A 13,040-nucleotide genomic window follows, 5' to 3' on the forward strand; every position below is an offset into this window, starting at 1 on the left:
ATTATAGGCAGTCTCATGATACCATCCGCTCCATAAACTTATCAGGCTCAGTCTTGAAGCCAGTTAGGCTTTTTGCTCCCCTTGGAAGGCTGTTCCAGAACTTCACCCCTCTGATGGTTAGAAACCTTCGCTTAATTTTGAGCCTACATTTGTTGATGGCCAGTTTATATCCATTTGTTTTTGTGTCCACATTGGCGCTTAACTTAAATAATTCCTCTTCCTCCCTGGTATTTATCCCTCTGATGTATTTATGGAGAGCGATCATATATCCCCCCAGCCTTCATTTGGTTTAGCTAAACAAGCCACGTTGTTTGAGTCTCCTCTAGTAAGGTAGGTTTTCCATTCCTCAGATCACCATAGTAGGTCTTCTCTTCACCTGTTCCAGTCTGAATGAATCAGATGTGAATTTTGGAGATTCAGCAGATACTTGTACCCAGTGGTTCTAACACCACTATTTTGTAACTTCTTAATAGCTGACGTATTTGCCTAATAATTTCCATTTTGGTATACAAGTCACTGCTACCCTATTGTTATGTGCGTACGTCTGTTGCAGCTGTTTCTGCTTTTGTGGTTGTGTGGGTGGGTAGTCATGGATGGTGCACATGAGTAAGTAAAAGGAAAGTGTGCAAGACAGAGAGAGAGCGCACAAGCACAGAGGAAGTGAGTATGGAAGCATGCTCCAGTGAGGCCTTCCCGAGTGTGTTTCCAGGAAAATCTTCCATGGTCCCAAAGTTGCAGGACAGATGTTCGACTGATAAACAATAATAGAGCAAGTGGACAATCTTATTGTATACTGTCTCAGACTTCTCAGACATCAAACTAGGGTCTGGCTGAGACTTGCATAGCACATGCAGAGAATAAAGCAAGAGAAAAAAGTCTCTTGAATTTGGCACTGCTACAGTGATGTGCTGGCGGTAGGTTTCTGCTGTTTCCTCTCTCTGCTTCTCTGCCAACCCCCTGTGTTCCAGGGGTGTGAGTGTTTGCAGAGAGAAGGACTAAGGAATAGATTCATTCACTAATGTTATGTAAACTTGCTGGGCGTATGTACACATTTTCCCCCAATAATATACTGGATGTATGGACAGCAGAGCACAGCACCCAACCTGTGAAATTTGCTCTGGAGTATATGCATGTTAGTATCTTGTAGGAGACCAGGGGGCGGGGGAAAATTTGTTCCCTTGGGAAATTTGTTTAACAATATTTGTCATTTGGTGCAATCTGGTGCATTCTAAAGGCAAAAAAATAACTGTTCTCCAGAGTAGTTTTGTGAGCCCTAAAGAGAACTTGCATTCCTGGCAAGGATGATTTAGCAGTACCCAGAGAAGGAAGTCCATTAGAACCATGAAAATAATCCCAACCCTCCCTTTAGTTTAGTGCAGGGGTGGGCAAACTACAGCTGACCAGCTGCAACCAGCCCACCAGCTGTTTTAAACCAGCCCTTGAGCTCCCACTGGGGAGCGGGGTCTGCGGCTTGCCCCGCTCCAGTGCTCCAGCCGGGGAGCAGGATCGAGGGCTGCTCGGCGCAGCTCCCGGAAGCAGTGGCATGTCCCCCCTCCGGCTCCTACACATAGGGGCAGCCAGGGGGCTCTGCTCTGCATGCTGCCCCTGCCCCAAGCACTGCCCCCACCCCAAGCACTGCCCCCGCAGCTCCCATTGGCCGGGAACCGTGGCCAATGGGAGCTGCAGGGGTGGCACCTGCGGACAGGGCTGCGTGCATCAGAGCCGTCTGGCCACGCCTCCGTGTAGGAGTTTGAGGGGGAACATGCCGCTGCTTCTGGGAGCTGCTTGAGGTAAGCACCGCCCAGAGCCTGCACCCCTGAGCCACCCCCTGTGCCCCAACCCCTCGGTTTCCAGCTTCGGTTCCCAGCCCAGAGCACCCTCCCACACCCTGAACTCCTCATGTCTGGCCCCACCCCAGAGCCCACACCCCCAGCCAAAGCCCTCACCCCTCCCACACCCCAACCCCAATTTCTTGAGCATTCATGGCCCGGCTGTACAATTTCTATACCCAGATGTGGCCCTCGGGCCAAAAAGTTTGCCCACCCCTGGTTTAGTGGCAGGGAGCCCTGGAGAGTCCTCTCCAGCACATCACTGGGCAGCTACAGGTTCAGTGTTCAGGTATTGTGTTCAGTGAACACAATAGGCTAGATTTAACCCTGGGTTATGGCAGCACAGCACCCATCCAGAGGAGATTTACAACAGCATAAAGTTCTAGAATCCTCTCCCCTCCTGAAAACTGAGCAGCACTGGCTGGGAACGGGGAAGAGGCCACTGCAGCTAAGGGATGTGCTGATCCCCTAGGCAACCTCATAACGCAAAGTTGCTTTTTTCCCAGCAAAACCGCAAAAGGGAGAACAGTGGCACAAACACCACTTGCCTTCCTTCAGGTGCACTGGCACTTCATTGTACCGGGGGTGGGTAGATGGGTGGGGGAAACCAGGATTAGATGTGATTAGATTCTCTTCTTAACCCTACTTAGTGTAACCCTTATAGAATAAAAGACTTTGGCAAACCGATAGAATACAACTGTAGAGGAGAAATAGAAAAAAAGCCATCTTTTATGAGTGTTTTTTAAATGGGATCATAACTCTTCCATTCACAACAATGAACAAGTCTATTTACAATAGGAGTAAAAAACTAGGACTAACTCTCTCAAATAGTAAGGTTGGGATTTTCTCTAGGGAAAATCAAATACTTTAGATGCAGCTTGCTTCTGTTAGGAACTGCAGCAATGAAAGTCCAGACAAATGTTTTGGCTCGGTGCCTGCTTAGTTCCTGGGTTGACAGCACAGAAACGTTTCCTTCTTTTTATTTAGATTTAACCTTAATGAACTGCCACATAAAAAAATATAGCCCCAGATTAACCAGAACCTACTTATTTAAGGCACTTCTACTCTCATTAATTATTGCCATTGTCATAACTATAAAGGACTAAGTCTTGGGACTAAGAGGGACCAGACATCAATCCATGCTCTCCAAATCTTTCTGAACAAGTCTCTCATATTTCAAACTTGTAAGTAACAGCCAGGCAAGGCGTGTTAGTTTTATCTTTGTTTTATCAACTTGTAAATGTTCCTTTTGCTAGAGGGTTTACCTCTGTTTGCTGTAACTTTGAACCTAAGGCTAGAGGGGGTTCCTCTGGGCTCTTTGAATCTGATTACCCTGTAAAGTTATTTTCCATCATGATTTTACAGAGATGATTTTTACCTTTCTTTCTTTAATTAAAAGCCTTCTTTTTAAGAACCTGATTGATTTTTCCTTGTTTTAAGATCCAAGGGGGTTGGATCTGGACTCACCAGGAATTGGTGGAGAAGTCTCTCAAGGCTACCCAGGGAAGGGTTATAGTACTTGGGAGGGAGATATTCTGAGGGGGAGGTAGACAGAGTTTCCCAAATGACTCATAAATAATTTGGGTGGTGACAGCAAAACCAGATCTAAGCTGGTAGTTAAGCTTAGAGGTTCTCATGCAGGTCCCCACATCTGTACCCTAGAGTTCAGAGTGGGGAAGGAACCTTGACATGGTGGCAGAGCGGTGGGATAATTTTAAACCAAAAGCCAGTAAGATTTTTTCCCCCTCCTTTTTAGCTGCTTAGAAAGCAGAGCTGAAGGTAGATGCATATCTTATCTCTTTGCCTGAAGGCAGAGGTGTTAAGTTTTTTTTAACAAGGGTCTTTGTTAAGAGAAGGTTTCAAGCTGTGAGCAAGCAGCTAGCAAAAGGAACATGATGGCAAAAGTTTAACATTCTATAATGACAAAACACAGAAGCAGGAAATACAGAAGGACATTGGGATTGTTGCAGTCATAATACAAACACACACATGATTTGAGCGTGGTGTGAACTTAAAACCTTCTCTCGTCTCTTTCTAATGTGTCGTCTCTTATGAGCAAACAGCAAGGAATTCCATTTATTTGAGTCCATCTAGTCTAAGAGCTGGTATTTTAAGATTGTTGCAGACTTATTTTACCCACCTCCCTTCCCCTTCCCCAACCATTAGGGACATATTTTGAAGCACAAATGTAATTTTTGGAGAAAGGATGATTAAATTTGGGGCTTGTGAGCCTTCACAATCCCCCTTTAGGAGATGTAGTTTGATAGTCACATTTGGCTCATTCTTTATGTTTTTATAAAAAATAGTTTTTTATTGATTCAATTTGTAATAGAAAACCGATTAGTGTGGTACAAGAACCACCAAGAAAGAAAAAAAATACCCAAGTGGCTGTCAAATATATATATCAATATTCAAATAATTTCCAACAGAATAATTTCATAGTGCTGCATATATAGAATAAATATATCACTATATGTATGGTCATCAATATCAGACTCCTTGTTAACAGTAATCTACCCCAGAATAAACTCCTAGGAGTAGAGATTACCATCTTTTTGTTATTTTAGAGACAACCATTTAAATCAAAAACATGGTATAAACCAAAATAACAAATTCAAGCTTGGGGCGGGGGCAGCATGCGGAGCAGACCCCCTGGCTGCCCCTATGTGTAGGAGCCAGAGGGGAGACATGCCGCTGCTTCCAGGAGCCGCACGGAGCAGCCCCCAATCCTGCTCCCCGGCTTGAGCGCCGGAGCAGGGCAAGCCCCAGACCCCACTCCCCAGCAGGAGCTTGAGGGCCGGATTAAAACGGCTGGTGGGCCAGATGTGGCCCATAGTTTGCCCACCCCTGGTGTAGAAGTATCTTAATGGGGAGAAAACACTGTGTATTAAAGGGCTCTTTAATCTAGCAGAGAAAGGCAGAAGAAGAACCAATGGTGGGAAACTGAGGCCAGACACATTCAAATTAGAAATTAGAAACAATTTTTCAACACTGAGGATGATTAACCACTGGAATAAACTGCTAAGGGAATTCTCCATGTCTGGATGTCTTCGAATCAAGACTGGATGTCTTTTGGAAGTTATGCTTTTGTCAGACACAAGGTACTGGGCTCAACACAGGGGCAGCTGAGTGCAATTTAATGGCCTGTGCTAACAGGAGGTCAGATTACAAGATCTCGGGGTCCCTTCTAGCCTTACACTCTATGAAAGGAAAGATGGGGCAGCATACAATGCATCCACAAAGCTCACTCGGTTTCTGTTCTCAATGCAGAGAGACTCTTGTGGCCAAAAGAGATTACTCTAGCAGCTGTGGTTAGCTCCAGTTTTGGAAATGCTGAGGATTATGAAACCCAAGGAACTGAAGGCCAGTCATAAAGTGAAGATGAATGGTCAAAAAGAACAGGAGTACTTGTGGCACCTTAGAGACTAACAAATTTATTAGAGCATAAGCTTTCGTGGGCTACAACCCACTTCTTCGGATGCATATAGAGTGAAACATATATTGAGGAGATATATATACACACATAGAGAGAGCATGAACAGGTGGGAGTTGTCTTACCAACTCTGAGAGGCCAATTAAGTAAGAGAAAAAACACTTTTGAAGTGATAATCAAGATAGCTCAGTACAGACAGTTTGATAAGAAGCAAGTGTGAAAATACTTACAAGGGGAGATAGATTCAATGTTTGTAATGGCTCAGCCATTCCCAGTCTTTATTTAATCCTGAGTTGATTGTGTCTAGTTTGCATATCAATTCCAGCTCAGCAGTCTCTCGTTGGAGTCTGTTTTTGAAGTTTTTCTGTTTTAAGATAGCCACCCGCAGGTCTGTCATAGAATGGCCAGACAGGTTAAAGTGTTCTCCCACTAGTTTTTGAGTATTATGATTCCTGATGTCAGATTTGTGTCCATTAATTCTTTTGCGTAGAGACTGATGAATGGTCAGAATTTAGCTGCATGGAATATCCTTGGATATTGTCAGACATATTCCTAAAAGAAATATTTTGTTATAAAGTCAGGGTAAAATACTTGTTTTGAGCTGTCAGCTGTATTTTATAATTAACCAGGTATTTGTGTGCATAAAGTACATACTTAGAGTATCAGCTCTTTGGGGCAGATAGTAGATAATGCTTCTCGGCTCTCTGTGAGCTGAGGGGTGAAAACATTATCTACTATCTGTTCTTATCAGCTCTTTGGGGCAGCACAGTGTCTCTGTGTTCTTACACTGCCTAGCACAATGGGGCCCCAATCTCAGTTGGGGCCATGGAGACTCCTATAATTCAAATAGTAATTTTAGAGATAAGGGGCCCCCAAGCACAAGGCTGCCAGACTAGGCCCTGGGGGCCTCTCCCTGGCTCCAAGAATCCTTGGATGAACTACTGATGGTGGAGCAGCAGCGCTACACCACGTTCTTCCAGGCTCCCAAGCAGCATAGTGCACGCGGCATATCGGAGCATCCTGGCACCCAGGTGATCCCTTAGAAATCCAGTTTTAACAGCAATCACACTTTTTATAAAATAGCCTGCCTGCACTGCTGGAAAGATCATGGCTTACTTCCTTTAGCAAAGAGAAGCAGGAACTCTCCTCAGTACTCATTGAGATTTCCTCTTCAGAAACAACAACCTGATGAAATTTTTTATTCATAGGGGCTTCTATAACTATATCTTATCTATAGACTTCACCTTACAAGGAGGAAGCTATACCAACTCTCTCCCCAGACGCGTATGTTTCTTGTGCTTGAGTTTTTCTTGTCTACCTTTCTTTCTTTCCTGATTACTACCCTATTATGTAACGTTCAGTGCCAAAAGGTTAGCTTTATGTAATTAGAAATAAATAAAATAAGTAGCAAAATAAGTTTAAAAAGTAAATAATAAGGGCTGGTCCAAAAAAACCCTAGGAAAAAATGTCAATTATTTTTCAAATATTTTACTGTTTTTTTCAGCATATTGAAAAATGTCAACCAGCTCTAAAGCTTGCCCAAAAAGAAAAAAAAAATCCCGTCAAAAATTTTCAGTTTTTTCCTAGCAAAATTAATTTTTAACAGAAAATTAGTTGAAAAATAGAAATTAAGAAAATGTTGACCTAGCTTTTGTTTTGTACAGGGTAGGTAACAAAACTGGTCTGTTCCAACTGTAAGTTCAATGATTAATCTAATAGCTAGGAGGAGAAAGAACTAATGAAGCAATCTGAGTCTAAAATGACATAAGGGAAAGTCTGTGTCAAGGGAGAGTGGCAGGCCAGCAAAGTCCAAGTTTCCAAAGCTGACTGTTGAATTCACAAAACCAATAAAAACACGTGGCTGCCATACACAGAAAGGGCAAGTTCTGATCACAATTCTGGCAAACACAAATGCTGATTTGTGTAAACAAAGGCTTGTACTTGCAGGTGTATCAGATCTGTGAACATTTGCGGACATGCCCATTGTATCCAGGTTTGAACATTTGACTCCAAGACAGTAGGGGGAAGTTAATTGGGGGGAGGGGAGGAATTAGGTGGGGACATACAGAGGATAAGCCACACGTGTTTTCTTTAAAAGATGTCAATCAATTATTTCCTCACTAGTCATAGGTAGGAACAATGTACAATGCTAAAGATGTCAGAAGTCTGGAAGATTTTGTACATTGATACACAGAAGCTTGTACACAGTCTGCCACACCAGATTCAGTGATGGAAAAGAGGGAGCATATTTGAGGGGGCTGTGTTGAAACATCTGTTAGAGGGAAGTGTCTAAAATAAAGAACCAGACAAGTCAAAAGGCTGACGCTCTCAAAACTATAGAGCTGGTACTATTTCCATTACCATTAGTAATATCTTCAGGAATTAAAGTGTTGCAAAACCCCAACATGTATATAACATAAAAATGAAAACACATTCAGCAGATGGATCTGAAAGACATTACAGAGCTGATCAGTCAACCGATGTTGCCATTCAATATGGTTCCTGTTTATTCTTTGTAAAATTAATGGCTAATGTTACATGCCTAATAATATTTTTCATTGTACTACACCTGTAGCTGCCAGACAAATCAGCTATTTTAATACGGTAGCTAGTGTAGCTTCCAGGACAATGGACTTTTAGGGGAATTCAACAAAACTAGGAATGTGTTTTATAAATATCATATTTCTAAAAAGATTATGGGCCACATCATAAATTGATCTACACATCACAGTGTCATTGATATCCATGAGAATTGTGTGAATGGCTCAAGGGCGTACATGGCCTCTTACAATTAAAAAATTAGTTCTTGTTGAAATTACTCTTCCAGTAGCAAAAATTAGAACCAAATAATTTTATTGAACATCCCAAGACGCATAGAGTTCAGTTCCTGTTTCTCAGATCTTGGCACACATCTGACATCCTGGTTTCCTATTTCATTGTGCTTTTCATTCAACAATTGCATTAAAATGTTAATCTACCTTCTATTTTTTAGATGTGTGAATAGTATTGTTTTCATAGACTGGAAACGCACGTAGTCCTATAACCAGGAAAAATTTGACAGTTCCCTTAGCCCAGTGCAGATGTCTACAACATTCCAGCTGTATGTTATTTTCTATTATTATAGTATCATGATCTTTTCTACTGCTCTTGTTCTTAAAAAGAATTTTGTATGCAGTCCATTTAGACTGCTAGTTCCCCTAAAATCTCCAGATAACTGATTTTTGGGTCATTAGTAATGTCAATTTCCAAAACATTATTTAATCTATTTTATTAGCTCATCCCAGAACCAATTCACTCAGGGCCGGCTCTGGTTTTTTGCCGCCACAGGCAAAAAAGCCTCTGGCCGCCCCCCCGTCCCCCCCAGCGGGGGGGGGGGCGGCCGGAGCCCCAGGGGGGGGGGGGGCGAGCCCGGCTGGGGCCCCGCTCTCCCCGGCGGCCGGAGCTCCGCGCCGCGCCGCCCCCCTCCAGGTGCCGCCCCAAGCACCAGCTTGGTTGCCTGGTGCCTGGAGCCAGCCCTGAATTCACTCAAGATAACCAAAACATTCATAAGTTACAATTAGACCCTTAAGAATTCCAACAATGGCATTCTCTTTTAATCTCGCTTTAAAATCCTTGCAGATGTCCACTAAGTTCAAAAAAGAATCTTCTATGTAAGCAATATACTCGGTTCATAGCTCTGTTCCTTTATTTTAATCATTTTTACCATGAGCCCACACAGCCATTTATTTGTATTTAGATATAATCTTAATATATCATCTGTTGCTAGTGTGGTTCTCAAGGTCTTTGCTCTGCTCTGCTCCAAACATGCCACTGATCCTCCCTCTAGTATTTCAAGAATGTTAAAAACCGAGATGGACTTTGACTGCAACACCGGGTCAAAACCCCATTGAATTTTGGGGAAGTTCAGATCTGGACTCAAATGTGATGGGTTCTATACACCCCAACCAGCAGCTGATAAGAAAACAGTTGGTCGATTTTTGAATAATGAAAACACCACATCTGCATGCTTCTTGTGGAGGGTGTGCCTGGGATCCCATCCATGAGGGAAGTGTGTCTGGGCACACTTGTAGAGCATTCTCTTATTCCCCAAAGGTATTTAAAACACATATGCTGTGGGGAACCTGGCATTATGATGTAGTCTGCCTTAGAAGTCAGACCCTTTCTTTGGGAAAGCAGAAACTGTGATTGGATGAAAAAAACTCTTTCATTTGGAACTTGTTAATGTATGAGCAATAGAATGTATGGTTCCAACAGGCATTTTATTTTCCAAGCCAGAAGGAACTGGTCTCCCATCTGCTACATTTCACTTGATCTATCACATAGGGTGTTAGGGAGTGGGATTTTGCCACTTGCTCGACAGAGCAAAACTTACATGGGGTATTCGAAATGAAGATGGATAAAGCAGCTCAAAGAGCAACAGTAATAACAGAGACAGTTCTTTCAAGGAGTGGGAACAATCAGAAATAAAGCCTTCTTTGTGACATTTGAAAGATGGAGTCCCAACCTGACCACGGAAGATCAAGTTGCACATAGACCATTAAAACTTGCCATCATGAGAAAGATTATAACCAAATGAAGAACATCATTCTTGGTAGAGACTTGGTAGTTCTAGAACTAAGGATTCCAACCTAGAATTCAGCTCCTTGCCATTGGACAATAACAGTGTTACATAAAAGTTTGGAATGATCCTGCCCACCAGAGCATCAAGTCATATGCCTCTATTAAGAAATATACAGCTGGCAAATTGTTAAGAAATCAACTAGAAAAGGGCATCAGAATGGAAGACCACAAGAGACTAGGAAGGAACCACTCATTTCATGTTATCCCTGCCAACAGTAAACATAAAGAATCATTGAGAAGGAGTAAAAGGGCCCCAAGAAGCATTTCTATACATAAGGACAAGAGCCTAGCAGTTAAAGTTTTGGCTCTATCTTGTTTCTCCTTCCATGGGAAATTGGATCATTTTGCAAGGGGACATCCATATGAATACTGATTATTTTAGTGTTTAAACTGCAGAGGGAATCATGAAACCCAAAGCCCCATAATCTTCGTCGAGCGGATGGAGTGAGAAAACGTTACTCTAGTGCATAGAGGCTTAGTAATTGTGGCAGTCCCAGAACAATGTAGAGAGCTTATGTATCTATGAGATATTAAACTTTACAACATGGCCAAAATCCAACACACAGGAGTGGCTGCCTTTATAGCAGTGAGATTAGTGTCCATGACTGTGCTGGGCTGAGCACGGGCTTGGTCCAGTAGTTTATTAAAAGCAAGATGAACAGTGGAATCCACTTGCTCCCAGTGCTATGACTTAGAGGAGATGGCAGACCAAAATTTTGGGGAAGGATTTCTTGATTCTGGTTTACAGTCACCTAAAATTTGAAACCCAAGTGCTGAAAGGAATACTGACCAGCCAAGGAGAATGGTAACAGGGAAGCCACCTCTCCACGTATCCTGGAGCCCCATAAAAGAATAAATAGGGGCATAAATAAGCTTTCAGTGTCAACTAAGAAGCCCTGAGTCTGTGGCCCTAGAAGCAACCACAGAGGGAGTTCCCATGTTTTCCCCCGATGTACAAAGCCAGTTTGGCTATTGTGGTGGAGGTTAATATAAAACAGGTAACCCAGTAAACCCATTTTTCACTACAGAAGGATATTTCGTATCAGGTTAGCAGAGAAGTTTGGATGGCCTAGTAAGGTGACAATTGTTTGTCTGTTGGATACTCCACAGATAATTAGTTCATCTGGCACGTGCCCTACATAAGATAGGACACTGACTGCAAAACCAAGTTGGTTTGTTGTTGCCACCGTTTCTTCAGTGAAGGATACACTAGCAGGCCAAAGCATATTGTGAATCCTGTGCATAGTGCCAACTGGTAACCACTAAAGCGGCCCAGAAATCTCAGTGCCTTTCATATTGCTACCAACCATCAATCAGGTGGTAGCAATAGTGCCTTGCTCTCTTGCTGTTAAGGTACTGGTACCTTGCTAGGGGTCCCTTATTAGCAAGGTACCAGTACCTTAACAGCAAGAGAGCAAGGCACAGTACAGCTTAATGATCATGCTCTTCCAGCTCCACCAAGGTCATTTCAGCTAAAAGTAGTCACATTCCAATTAATTCTTCCATATTTATCAAATGTCAATACATTGTTATCCCTTAACCACTTTTTCCTACATTCAGTCTGAAATTAAAGCATAATGAAAAGGAAAAATGAGCCTGAGGAAATAGCCATTGTTTTATATCACTGATTTTATTTGAAATTATCATTCTTTGCGTAGCCTATGGGTTATTCAACTAAGGAAGGACAAAAGAAAATTGAAATGCGGATCTCTGCATTACTAAAACTGTACCACTGAAAGCAAAGGCAGAATTACTAGGTCAAAAATATTTACTATATCCCTAACCAATGACCAGAAGGGAATCTTGGCATTCAGTACTATTCAGTTAAATAGTACAATAACTTAACAACTAACAATTGTGGCCATGATGTTTTTTAAAATGAGTGTTTAAAGCTAAATTCCTAAAACCATATTTAGACAAATAGCCTGATTTTCAAAAGACCTCCCATGAAGCTCCCATGTCTTCAAATATGACCTAAATATGACCGTAGGAGCTTAACTATAGGCACTCATTTTTAAAAAAACCTTGATCCATATCTATATAGTAATCTCCCCAGTAATGTACAACATCCTTCTATTCAGTGTTTATCAAGCAAACTATGTCAGGCGCAGTGAGCTGTGGTTGTAGCTACTTCTCCTTTTGTGGTCGTACGTAGGTGTGTGTAAATGTGCGTAGGAGTGCTCCAGTGGGACTTGAACGTATCTGAGGGAGTACCTCGGGTAATGCTCCGACAGTGCAAAGGGGCCATAAAGACAACTTCTTAGGGATTGTTACCCCAGCCTTGGTTAGTGAATAGGTGACATAGGATTGGGGGAATAGCCAGCATGTCCTTGCACTCCAACAGTTCTCAATTGGCCGAATGCCCCCTTAGGGCCAGTGCAGATAGGTGCAAATAACAGTGGTCCTGAAGCTGTGGTCATGCCAGAACCAGCCCCCAGTCATCCCCAGGATAAAGGCTAGTAGGGACCAGGGCAGTTTCTCCCAGGAAGAGACCCCGCAGACTGCATACCACTACTATATCATGGATGTGTCTGTAGAGAGATGTCAGATAGATTAAAAAAGTAGAACACTGACATTTAAAAATAATAAATTAATTAAAGTCTAAAAATTCATGGTTAAGGTTCAATACCAAATACTTTCAGTCAGGAAACTCCCCTAGCTACACATAGCCTTAATCCTGGCCCTGTACAGTATCCCTTCCCACCATCTACCTCTTTTATGATATAGTATCTGAAACATATCAGGAGATTACAAAGACGCAGGTTGTTCAAATCAATAGGTATTTTGGTGGAAGATATAAATTCGGCTCTTTTATTTATAGTGGAATGGTTGCTATGAGATGGCGCTGGTTCCTGAGTGTATACAGAAGAGTCAAATGTTTCTGTTTCTTGCCGTCAATCGGCAATGTAAATAGTGTTTAAACTGGTGGCCCTTTTATAATGATGGTGGGAGTTATTATATAAATGTAGCATAGTAAATTATTGATATTTCCTAGATGAATTGGAGCCAAAATACTGTAACTCTATTACTGAGGTAATCTTATTAACTCTAGTTCTTTGTCTTTATTTACACTGTGGTGACCAAGGTCTTGCAATCCATATCAGAAACATGGATGTCATGAGAGGAATTGTATTTGGGACAAAGGGATTGTTGGTTGA

Source organism: Terrapene carolina, unplaced genomic scaffold, assembly GCF_002925995.2.
Source record: "Terrapene carolina triunguis isolate 2854851 unplaced genomic scaffold, T_m_triunguis-2.0 Scaffold26, whole genome shotgun sequence".
In the NCBI taxonomy this organism is placed as follows: domain Eukaryota; kingdom Metazoa; phylum Chordata; order Testudines; family Emydidae; genus Terrapene; species Terrapene triunguis.